This window comes from Pinus tabuliformis, chromosome 5_2 (assembly GCF_031772625.1).
Source record: "Pinus tabuliformis cultivar Carrire ecotype Pingquan chromosome 5_2, CPIR1, whole genome shotgun sequence".
NCBI lineage: Eukaryota > Viridiplantae > Streptophyta > Pinopsida > Pinales > Pinaceae > Pinus > Pinus tabuliformis.
Window position 1 is genome coordinate 957,212,476 of NC_142306.1, and position 10,062 is coordinate 957,222,537.

Genomic DNA, 10,062 nt, shown 5'->3' on the forward strand with positions numbered 1-10,062 from the left:
GTTGAAAAACCAACAAATTAGCGGACATCTTAGCTAATGAAGGTGTACTATGTGATAAAAGAAACAATAAATATAAATGGAGAGAGATCCCCCAGGGTAGATTGAGGGAAGAGTGTCTTAGATAGGCGAATGCGGACCGGGAGCTTTATCAGAGTAGGGGATACTAGCAGGTTGTAGTCTTCTGGAAACAGTTGAATGTTAGTCCACATGAAACAACAGTTCAGGGATAGAAATGAAAAGAATGGCCGTTCCTTAGGCCGGAATAGGTGCCCAAAATCTTACAATCCCAAGGTTCTCGGGCGGGTGTCAATTAACAACACAGGTATTTACATGAATTTGAATCATGTTACAGAAATCCTTTTCATTGGCTATGCAGGGATATTGGTTAAAGTATGAGCATGTAGGAGAAATAGAAGCAATCACATCAAATCCGCATTGCAAATAGCAAGATGGTTATCAAGCCAATCAGACCTGAAATCGACTTTAACAGTAGCTTTATCAGGCTTCGGGTCCGAAAGCAGTGTTAAACAGTGAGCAAGTTATGCAGACAGGCAAGAATCGTATGCATCTGGTGGATTTTGGGTGGATTACATGTGCGAGGGTTATCAGCCAAAATGGACCCGAAATTTTTATAGAGCGGTCTCTATAGGCTCATCGGGTCCGATTCAAGAATTAAAGGGAGTGCTTGTTAACGGCCTGATATTGTTAATGACTGTTAGATCTCTGAGGATAGATTGAACAGTTAGGGCTTCCGATTATCTTTTGTGGTCAGTTTTTCATGTTTTTGCGGGCCCTGGGCCTGGTGAGTGGGCCTTAGGCTCGGTTTCCTAGGCTATAGGTGGCCCACTTCTCTTTTGTACATTTTGTAATATGGTTGTTATATTAATTTGAATAGAAGGTCAGATGCTTAATTCAGTAAAAAAAATAAAGGCGCTAAGGTAAAGGACGCAGGAAATAAGGACTAGCCCTCGATCATTTGGGACACCATATGACCCCGACGTGTGAAGTTTGGAGCACTCGTTGGAGAGAGATGGTGAAGGGGGCCAACCCTAGGCCTTACGGAAAACCATTTGACCACGACGCAAAATTTAAGGGGTCTGACGAGAAGGGTAGGTTGTTGGACCGACTCTTAGTCCTGTGGGGTAACGTGAACACTATCCCAAAATTTTAGGTGCTAGGTTGGCTAGGGTGGGCGCTAAGGCCCAGCCTACGACCACATGAACCATGTGGCCTAAATTTTTACCCTTAAGGGTTATTGGGCAATTTAATTGTCCAACGAATTTCACCGTCGGAGGGTGAAATTGTCTCCTCCACAGTGGAAAACAAGGCGAATTTGTAGGGCAGTTAGATTGTTAGTCCGATTTGTAGGATAGATAACAACAAAAACTACATGTAGAGCTTGTAGAGCCATATCTTTGTGATTTTCAGTGTTTTAGAGCTCAAGAAGAATCTACCTAGGGGTTTTTGGACATTTTGGATCCAATGGTGACCTCTATTTATTGATTTGAGCACATCTAAAGGAAATTTTTGCAGGTTCAAGTTCATGGGTGTATGGATTAATCAAGGTTTTGGCGCAGTTATTGAAGGTGTTTGAGCATTGAGATGGCATTGTAAGGGTTTTCTTACCTTCAAAAGTTTACTGCAACAACTGTTACTTGCAGGGTTCATCTCTTCTATACTTTTCTCACTATGTCTTCTTAAGGAAAGTTTTGTATTTTCCCTTCAATGTGGAATTGAAGTGCTATATGCTCATGTATGCTCATTTTCAGTTGGAGTATAGGGTCTTTGTAGGAGAAGCCTTGTGTTGTTGATGTTTTCATGATGATTGTAGGTTGTCATGTTGTTTTATTTGAGAGTTATTTTTAGGAGAATATTTCCTTGAAGGGGAAATAGGCACATGTTTATCAATAAACTTTTATGTACTCCTTTTTCCACTTAATATATGGAGTAGTCTAGCTATGTTGGAAGGCCTGAAGATGTAGCCTAGGAGGGGTGAAATCCATCAAAAAATACTTTGTTCTACTCTTCATGTATTCTTGTATGATTTATGTGATGTTTTGTTTCTTATGCTTAAGTTTACATGTAAAACTAGCTCGTAACTTGAAGAGACCTTTTTGGAAAATATGAATTGTGTAAGACCCATTTTTCCTTGCAAAGCTTCGGAGAATAGTGCTTGTTTTTGAAGAAGAGAAAATTGACCACTTCCTCCATTTTCAGATCAATTGGTATCAGAGATTCATCTGACCAAGTTGTAATAATGGGCAAGAAGAGTCTCCAAGATCTAGAGGAGATGAATTTGGCTCTTCGTATGGAGAACATTGAGCTGAGAAGAATGTTAGAAATGGTTGAGGAGGAGAAGAGGCATATGTGCCTTCAGTTGTAACATGTGCTTGAAGAAAAAGTTACTGAAAGTTCCACTCCCATGACAACAAAGGACACCTCCAAAATGAAACCAATATGTGGCAATGGTTCAAACAATGGTTATGGACCTTATGAGGAAGATGATGCATGTGAATTTTTCAATCATCTACAAAATTCTCACCATATGCCAGTTGGTAAAAGTGGGTGGCTAGAGTCATTTGCAATGTCGTCATCATCATCAAAAGCTGAAAAGGTGAATGGAAATTTCAAGGAGGTAATAAACATTTCAAGTACAATTCCTCCCATTTATGTTCATAACACTTCTTTTGCAACATTTGAGAAACATACCAAAGGCATTGGTATGAAGCTGATTTCTAAAATGGGTTATGAAGGAGGAGGCCTCGACATCAACGACCAAGGGATCACTGTTATCGAGAAATCTAGTGTCCACTCGAAGCTGCTAGTCTCACTGAGACTGGTAGCTATCTTAGAAACAAACAAACTAAAACCACTTTCGTTTTCCTTTATGAGAAGTAGATAAGAGTGGAATGAAGGACACCAACCTCAGTCTTGCACTTGGTTCCTTGCTCGGTTCCTCTCCCTTTTGACAGATCCTTGCCGCTTCTCCTTCGTCTACCCAGCTTCAAAGAGCACTTGTGGAATCAAAGCAGTATAATACTATCGAAGAACAGAGATCTACAATCATAAACAATATAGGACCAGATGTATATTAACCACACAATTGCATATATCATCAAACATACAAGAATGTGGAGGAAAACTTGAATAGCTTTATTAATATCAAGAGTAAGCAAAGAGGATTACAACCAATTGTTTTGACCCAACGTCATCCTCTAACATGAAAGCCCTTCTTTCACCTCATGAAAAGCTTAGATCACCCAACACTATGATATTCCAACAAGAAACCAACAACACTTCCTTACAAGATACAAAATTCTAGCCTCTGGATCTCTGGGATGAGGGATCCATATATAGATGATTGTAGGGGGGTGAGTCAGCTTCTGGGATTTGATTAGTGTCCTCTCTCTGATAGTTCTTGATTCCACTTGGAGATTGATGATCTCTTACTCATCCCTGGGCGAATTCAGAGAGGCAAGTGTCACAGGAGAAGTTTCTGGAAGATTCCATGATCATCCACCTCGCAAACTGTCTCTGCCATTTGTCCACTCTCGCCCATCGCACCCCATAGAAGGGATTTTCAGTATGCATCACACCTCCCATGTGCATTAGGTGGGATGCATCGCACTTTGACCATGGAGCAGGTGAGATGGTCCAATTTTGACCAGTTCTGAGTAGTTTTTCATGGAGAACTTCTGGGAGATGATGTAATCAACTGACCTTGTTCTTTTAGGGGATGGAACAACACTTTTAGGGACTTAGGAGCCCTTGGTTTATGGACATGTTTGATTGGGGTTGCAGTGCCCAAAAATGTCTATAACAGTTGCCCCCTAAAGCATGAGGTCATTAATCTTTTGATGTCGGGTGAAATGCTTTATCATGAGGATCCGAAGTTTTTTCGAGCTGGAAGGCGACCTGTAATAAGACACAATACAATACATTATCTTCATAATATTTTTCATGATCTAGCTGAGGTGGGCATTCCCATGCTCAGCTTTATAAATTCATTCCATGTACATAAGACAGACAACCGTCTGTGTGGGAGACTGATGATTATGATAGAATCATCATTCTTTGATTCGGATGATCATCTGTGCAGCAACAATGTACATTTGATGTCTTTATTTTCCTGAATATATCGCAGCCCGGATGGATGAAACTAGATCTGGCGTCTTCAAACTCGTTCAATCTTCACTCGGAGTACAAGTTGTAGAAATTTTGAATAATTTAACACATATTCACAGAGATTATCCTGATCATACAATTATAAGCAGAACATGTATAATACATAATCTCCTCTACATTGATCATCAATTTACAGAAGCAGAAACATTCACAGGCACACATATAAGCATCAATCAAACTCATTAACACAGTATGTATCCCGGGAAAAGCATCTCGCTAAAAACCCCACACTATCTGTATATTATATTGATTGAATCATGTAACATTACAAAGTACAATGCTTATCACAAGCAATCCAGTACCAGCTCCACCTGTTACACATAATACAGCTCAGATTTGATCTCCAAATCTCCCCCGCTGCTTGCCTGCCTCCACTGCTCAATACCTGCTCAAGAACTGATGAGAATGGCTTCCCAAACTCGTATTTCACCTCAAAATAATCACTCACACTTTGTTGGACGTGAGAAAAGGCTACAATACTGAGAAAATACGTGAGCAAACTCATTGGCATACTCAATCCCTTGATTGTGCAAGATCTGGTGCACAACTATAGTCACAACTGATAGCAATCTGATTCTCTACCACCTGTCCCTGTTGAACTGAACATGCACTGACATGCAACTGAGTTAACTGATGTATTCTATAGTTGTATTATGAGTTAATAACTTGTGAATTAATTAATAACTAATTCACCCAACTCATCTCTAGTCTATTGATCAGTTAGACTAAATACAACTAGTTTAACAAAGCTAAACTGAACACAACTCTATCAACTGCACCTCCAGTCCACTAAACTCAACTCACTTGAGTTCTAATTGAAGTCCTGCATGCAAATATTAGTCATCCCATAGGTAACCACGTATTTCCCTCTGGGATCTGCATGTACCACATCTGTAGCTCATCCTGAAGTGCTCCAAGAGAATAAGATCAAGTTTATAGTCCAAATATTATTATGAGACAATAATATTTGACTTTTCTATTTTTGACAGCCAGTCTAAAAATAGAATTTGATCACTCACACTGTGATCATTCACACTTTGATAAAAAATAGAAGTCCATCTATTTTTCCCAACTTGACCAATCATCCATAAATAGCAACCTGCAATCCATAGACATGATCCATATGTCTAAAAATAGACATAGTCTAAAAATAGACTTGCGCCAAAAATAGCATGCGGGCCCACTTAGTGAAGGCGACTCTTTTCACTAAGCTCCATCATCTTGTTGCACTCTCAACAAGAATTTCTTGTTGCACACTTTTCAACACTCCCTCTCAACAAGAAAGGCTTCCTCTCAAACCCGATCCTGTAACTCTGGAATGTTCTCCATGCAACACATCTGGCCGGTCCACTTGCTCTGTCATCAAAGTCTCTGACTGCTATTGCCTCTGTCGACTGAAACTCTGCATCTCTGTGCTCTTCAGTATCTGACTGCTCTAGCCTCTGTCACTTTGATCTCTGACTGCATCCGTTCTGCTGCTGGTTCTATCTCCCAGCATTGCATCCGCACTGCACCTCCCAACTGACCTCCCTGTTGGGATAGAAACACCCTCTGATGCTGAAGCTCTACCTGCTGCTGACAAGTGCTCCCTCTCTGACATCTGCGCTACTGCAACATCTTCATGCATCTCGCACCATTGCACACCTCTCTGTGCCACCTAGCACTGTGCAAAACACTTGTGCCTCTCGCATTGCTACAACCTGCTAGCTATGCGCTGTCCTGGGATTCCCTGCACTGTCGCTTTCTCTACCGCTCCATCCGCATCTGTCTCTACCCAATCAGTCAGTTCCTGCTACTACACATCTGGGGCTCCCGTAGCAAGGTCTCATCCAAGAGGTTGGGTACCTCAAGGATCCTGCCCCTCCTCCTTGGGACAATCAATACACATCACCCCACCTCCTACCTGGAGGTATGCCTGCATGCGATCCTTCAGCCCATCTGGCTCGAAGTTTCCCCCTACTGGAGGTCTCTAGATGAGTAGATGTCTCTACTCTATCTCCTCTCAACTTCCCATGTTGTGGCTCCTCCACAACCTCCTGAAGCTGCTGCACCAATCGTGGCTCCTCCACAATCGTCTGAGACTTCTTCTGGCTTTGCATGTTGAGAGGTAATATACCCTCCCTCTCAACCACCAAGTCTCCATCAATTGCCTCGCTGCCCAAGGCTTCACATGCATCTTGAACCTCAAGAGCATACAGGTTCTTGACCCGTGAACCAATCTCATGACAATGAAAGCATCTCACCTTCGACTTGTCAACCTTCTTCCCACCACTGGAAGAAACCATGCATGCGAAGAGTGTGAAGTCCAACTCAAACTGTGAAGCAAGTGAGGCTGCCTCACCTTCAGATCCTTCCCCGGATCCCTTCTTGGACTTCTTCTTTGGGCAATTAGTAGCATAATGACCCAACTCATGACAACGAAAGCATCTCACCTTCGACTTGTCAACCTTCTTCCCATCATTGGAAGAATTGGATTCGGAAAGAGAAACCTTCCCCTTCCCCTTCTTCGCCTTACTCGCTAAGGCACAGTTCTCCTCATCCTGCATGGATGAAGAACCGTCTCTGGTGCTCCGTCTAATCTCCTCCTGCACAAGATCCGACCAAAGTCTCTCCCATCCTGGCAGTTTCTCCCTTCCATTCACTGAGTCCTGGTAGCTATGCCAACTCTTAGGAAGGTCAAGGAGTGCTAGACTCACCATCCTCATCCGACAGTCACCCCCACACTTCCCAGCTCATCCCGGCATTGGGTGAACTTTGTGAGATACCTGGGCATACTGTCTCCATTCTCAAACTGAATGTTTCTGAGTTTTTATCTCTTGCTTTGGAATTAAATTCGAATTCCACCAGCTCAAAACTCATCCGCTTCCGATCTAGAATTCGTGAGAACAAAGTATTTCTCGTATAGAGATCGACTGTATGGGAATTCACCGGATATCTCACCTTCCAAAAGAAGGATGAATCCAGAGGCTACCTGGCCCGATTACAGACTCTGCCTGAAGAAATAAAATGTAAACACTTTCTAAATAACAGATCCAATGATCAATCCTCGCTTGATATCCTATAAAAATATCTTCTACAAATCAAGCAGCTCCGATACCATGTAGAACTTCTTCTACAAATCAGCTAGCTCTGATACCATGTAGAAATTTTAAATAATTTAACACATATTCATAGAGATTATCCTGATCATACAATTATAAGTAGAACATGTATAATACATAATCTCCTCTACATTGATCATCAATTTACAGAAGCAGAAACATTCACAGGCACACATAGAAGCATCAATCAAACTCATTAACACAGTATGTATCCCGGGGAAAGCATCTCGCTAAAAACCCCACACTATCTGTATATTATATTGATTGAATCATGCAACATTACAAAGTACAATGCTTATCACAAGCAATCCAGTACCAGCTCCACCTGTTACACACAATACAACTCAGATTTGATCTCCAAATCTTCCCCGCTGCTTGCCTGCCTCCACTGCTCAATACCTGCTCAAGAACTGATGAGAAGGGCTTCCCAAACTCGTATTTCACCTCAAAATAATCACTCACACTTTGTTGGACGTGAGAAAAGGCTACAATACTGGGAAAATACATGAGCAAACTCATTGGCATAGTCAATCCCTTGATTGTGCAAGATCTGGTGCACAACTATAGTCACAACTGATAGCAATCTGATTCTCTACCACCTGTCCCTGTTGAACTGAACATGCACTGACATGCAACTGAGTTAACTGATGTATTCTATAGTTGTATTATGAGTTAATAACTTGTGAATTAATTAATAACTAATTCACCCAACTCATCTCTATTCTATTGATCAGTTAGACTAAATACAACTAGTTTAACAAAGCAACTCCATCAACACAACTCCATCAACTGCACCTCCAGTTCATTAAACTCAACTCACTTGAGTTCTAACTGAATTCCTGCATGCAAATATTAGTCATCCCATAGGTAACCACGTATTTCCCTCTGGGATCTACATGTACCACATCCGTAGCTCATCCTGAAGTGCTCCAAGAGAATAAGATCAAGTTTATAGTCCAAATATTATTATGAGACAATAATATTTGACTTTTCTATTTTTGACAGCCAGTCTAAAAATAGACTTTGATCACTCACACTGTGATCATTCACACTTTGATAAAAAATAGAAGTCCATCTATTTTTCCCAACTTGACCAATCATCCATAAACAACAACCTGCAATCCATAGACATGATCCATATGTCTAAAAATAGACATAGTCTAAAAATAGACTTGCGCCAAAAATAGCCTGCGGGCCCACTTAGTGAAGGCGACTCTTTTCACTAAGCTCCATCATCTTGTTGCACTCTCAACAAGCATTTCTTGTTGCACACTTTTCAACACAAGTTGATCCATGTGAAAGATGTTATGGAGTCGAACATGGAAAGACATCGCCTGATTATCAACCAATAATGTAAGCTGTTAACAGGCGCGAGAGGAATCACCGATAATGATGATGACCCTCAAGGTACTGCAGTACAATTCACATGGTGTGAATAAGGGACTTGGCGTCGAACACCACACAAAATCTTTCGGTCGAAGGCCATTGATGTAAACCTATCGCCGGAAGTGAGAAACTTGCCATTGAGGCATGCAAGCTTCAAAGTACTGAAGGGGTTGTTCCTAAGTCGACTTCTTGGATAATGCGCTGATGTCGACAAGGAGCGACTCGCCGTAGGAGGGATTAAATGAATCCCACATCTATGACATGGAACGGAGTAAATTATTTTTGAGGTGAAAATGATCTGACGATATAGGGTTCAGGGTGGCGGTCATGAAAGAATGGAGCGTGAATGTATTGCAGCGGATGAGACACAGGTGAATTCTCTGAGAGACTTCTCTTGAACATATCGGTGACACTGACATGATGGATTGGTAGCGTTAACCCCAAGTGTGGATAGTGTGATGGACCAATGGTGATGTGACTAGTGAACGAAACAACCCAACCCGACTCGGATGCAGAGTGAAAGTGTCATGTTCAAGAGCGACTTGCTACCAATCAAGTTTCTTCAAGTTTTCTTCCCAATTTTTCCCCAGTCATTGCTGACCAGTACCTCTTTATTTTTTTCAAGCTTGAGGAGGATAACATATGCTTGTTCTATAATTTTCCCTTCGGGAAAACCCGTCGCTATATTTTAACGAGCCTAGCGACAGTGAAACTCATTCTTGTCTGTATGGACAAGTTTGTCGCTATTCGGTTTTAAAGCGTTTAATGACAAAGATAACTCGGTCCTTTTCAATTTTAGAGAGTCTAAAAAGGGACGTAAAGGAAACCCCAATGATCCTTTTTCGTCATATAATCCCTTAAGTCTGAAAAAGTATAAAACAATACAAAAGGGATGAATTTTCGGTAACTTTAACGAGCCGAACAAGACAAGTGCTCGATCTTTTTGTGTAATAATCCCTCAGGTCTAAAAATATTAAAATCTAGAGGAGGGATAGCACTTTCGGTCGCTTTAACGAGCTAGAGAGGCCAATCACTCGACAATCATTTCATATTTTACGAGTCAGTTGAAAAGAGCTTAAAGGAGACTTGTTTTTGAGGAACGAGTGATAATTTCGGGTAGCAGCTGATTCCAGGTAAGGTTTGGAATTTTCCAGTCATGGCAGTGTCACGAGGATGGCTAACATGATCACTCTTTGCAGCTGTTCCTCAAAAGGGGTAAACAATCAAATGGAGGTGAATGATCGGCTAAAACAGAGTGGAGGTGATGATAAGAACACGACCAAGGCTCAAAAGTTGATGATAATGCATTCACAATGGTTATTTACCGGAAATTGGTTCATTTTTTAATGAGCTTAAACTCTGTGGAACGTTTTCTCATTGCTTATGTTTA